This window comes from Macrobrachium nipponense, chromosome 23 (assembly GCF_015104395.2).
Source record: "Macrobrachium nipponense isolate FS-2020 chromosome 23, ASM1510439v2, whole genome shotgun sequence".
Taxonomy (NCBI): domain Eukaryota; kingdom Metazoa; phylum Arthropoda; class Malacostraca; order Decapoda; family Palaemonidae; genus Macrobrachium; species Macrobrachium nipponense.
In genome coordinates, this window is record NC_061090.1 from 17551041 (window position 1) to 17553540 (window position 2500).

A 2500-nucleotide genomic window follows, 5' to 3' on the forward strand; every position below is an offset into this window, starting at 1 on the left:
CTGACTCAGGGTTTTGTCTAAAAATGAATTAAATGAAAAAGAGATGTAATAAACAATGTAGAAAGGAAATGTAATGTTGAAATGTAACGAAAACCTTATTTCTTTGAAAAATGAGAATTTAGATAAAAGCTAAAATTTTGAAAAATCAAAAACCTTATTTAAAAGTGGAAATTTTATTTAGAAAGCTTTCTAGTAAATTAAGACAGAAAGTTTTACAAATATGTAAACATGCGTGTTTTAAGGTTATATATGTATAAACGAATGTTTTAACATGATATTTGTATAGATGAATGTTAGTCTAACTCTCAAGAGGAGAAGTTTATCAATGTTATTTGCTTCATTTCAGTGGATTCAATGGGAGTTTTCTTAATAAAATTGTGGGTGTATATTTTTCAGTTTATATTCCCAGTTTAGAAGGATTATTCAAATGGAACCGAATGGTTCGTCTTCATGTGAGGTAAGCAATTCACCATTCCTAAACATATTCATGAGATAGCAGTTTCTTAAATATATGAGGAAAGCAATTCCTTAAACATATGGGTAAGCAATTTCTTAAACTTATTATGAGGAAAGCAATTCCTTAAACATATGAGCATAGCAATTCCTTCAGTATATTATGAGGAAAGCAATTCCTTAAATACATTATGAGGATAACAAATCCTTATACATATTCCAGACAAAAACAAATTGAATTTATGTCTCCAAACTATAGGACAGATACGAATTTTGTTCCACACGATCCTTCATGACAAAAATATATAAAATGGGATGAAAAATGTAACACGCCTTCTTCGCGAAAAACTTTCCGGCTGAAAAAGGGGGGGGGGGGGGGGGGGGGGGGGGTGGGGGGGGGGGGGGGGGGGGGGGGCGTGGCTGGTACGTAGTATAATCCAGCGAAAAATGGCAGGAAAAAAAAACGGAAATGAAAAACCGTCTCAAAAATCTTCGTCTTCGTTTTAATGAGAATCATTAGTGAATTCAAGTAAATGTGATAGAATGAGTTAATGCAATTGATGCGTCAAATACGAATAGATATGAAAGAAACGCAAAAGTAAAGCTCGTTCATGCATGTGACATTTATGTGATGAAATGGGGTGCAGACTTTGTTCTTTAAATACATGAATGACCTTATATTGAAATGGAATAGAAAAAGGTGTAGCAATAACGATATAATTCAGACTTCACGTCAGTATGTTAAACAATATTGTAGAGTCTGTTCAGACGCAGGGACGAAGATTTATAAGAAAGAAAGAGACGATATGATAACATATGAAGTCAAATTAAAATGTTCTTTTGATAGTGGAGTGTGTTTTTTCTTTATAATTAAAAATATAGCAATAGCCAATCTCATGGACATGTATTACACTGCAACGCTGAATTTGCTGATATGCGAATCAGTATTGTATAATATAAAAAGGCTCTAATTATATTTCCTTTTGTTTTGCAGAGACAATAAAACTTCAGACTTGAAAAGAAAGTTTTGGAACAAAGTTAAAATAGAGATGTGCATAATTTCAAAAAATGACAAAAATAACGTGCAAAAAATGTCTTGATTTGATAAAAATAAAAACGTAGTGGAGAGAGAGAGAGAGAGAGAGAGAGAGAGAGAGAGAGAGAGAGAGAGAGTAGGGATCCCGGTACAAGTCTTCCTACTGCCTATCCATTTAGATAAATTTATATCTTATTAATAAACATATCCTGTGTTGTAAAACTTTGAAATATAAACCATCATACAGTAGACAGACAGACAGACACAGAGAGTTCTTTTTGATTAAGAAATAGACATTTGATAGATAATCACACTTGAAGTGTAATAAACCAAGACACAAAAGCTATTTCTACAAGACCCACTAAAGACGACGGAGCACATTACAGGTTTTTTCCCGTAAGCGATTCCCATAATTCCCTTAATTAAAACGAATGTAGGATCAATGACGTCATACCTGAAACGGGAAAGAAACCGTTGGGTCCTGGGACAAATCAGAGTTGGCAATGATTAAATTAAACTGACTTAATCAAGTGATTAAATCATTGATTTTTTCATTTAAAAATCATGATTTTTTTTTTACTTTGTTATGTTTTATTTTTTTTTTTTAATTTGAAAGCGAACAAATTGAAAAATATGGTATGGAGGTTAATAGAAACTTTAGCATAACTGCGCTGCATCTATTTAATTCGATATAAAAAAATTTGAAGTACATACTTGAAGCCAGAACTGCAACCTAAAAGATAAATTAATAGTAATTCTGTCATAAAATACATTTTGAGGGGAAAAAAGGATTGAAAAAAAAAACTAACAAATCCCAAAAACCAGATAAATAAAAACATCAAACAAATAAAAAATCAAATAAATCACTTGATTTTTTTTATTTATTTATTTTTTTTTATTAAAAAATCACCAAACCTGCGCCAAATCACATCACGGATCGCATTTTTCTCGCGAAGTGAAAACGTCCCACTCAAAAAAAAAAAAAAAAAAAAAAAAAAAAAAAAAAAAAAA

The 2500-nt window shown here is 31.3% G+C and overlaps 1 protein-coding gene across 1 annotated transcript in view; it reads right to left on the bottom strand.

Moving 5' to 3' along the window:
• The window catches only part of LOC135199131 (uncharacterized protein DDB_G0271670-like), a 288109-nt gene that overhangs the window by 240315 nt on the left and 45294 nt on the right, over positions 1–2500 (bottom strand). The gene's annotated exons all lie outside the window — the stretch shown is intronic.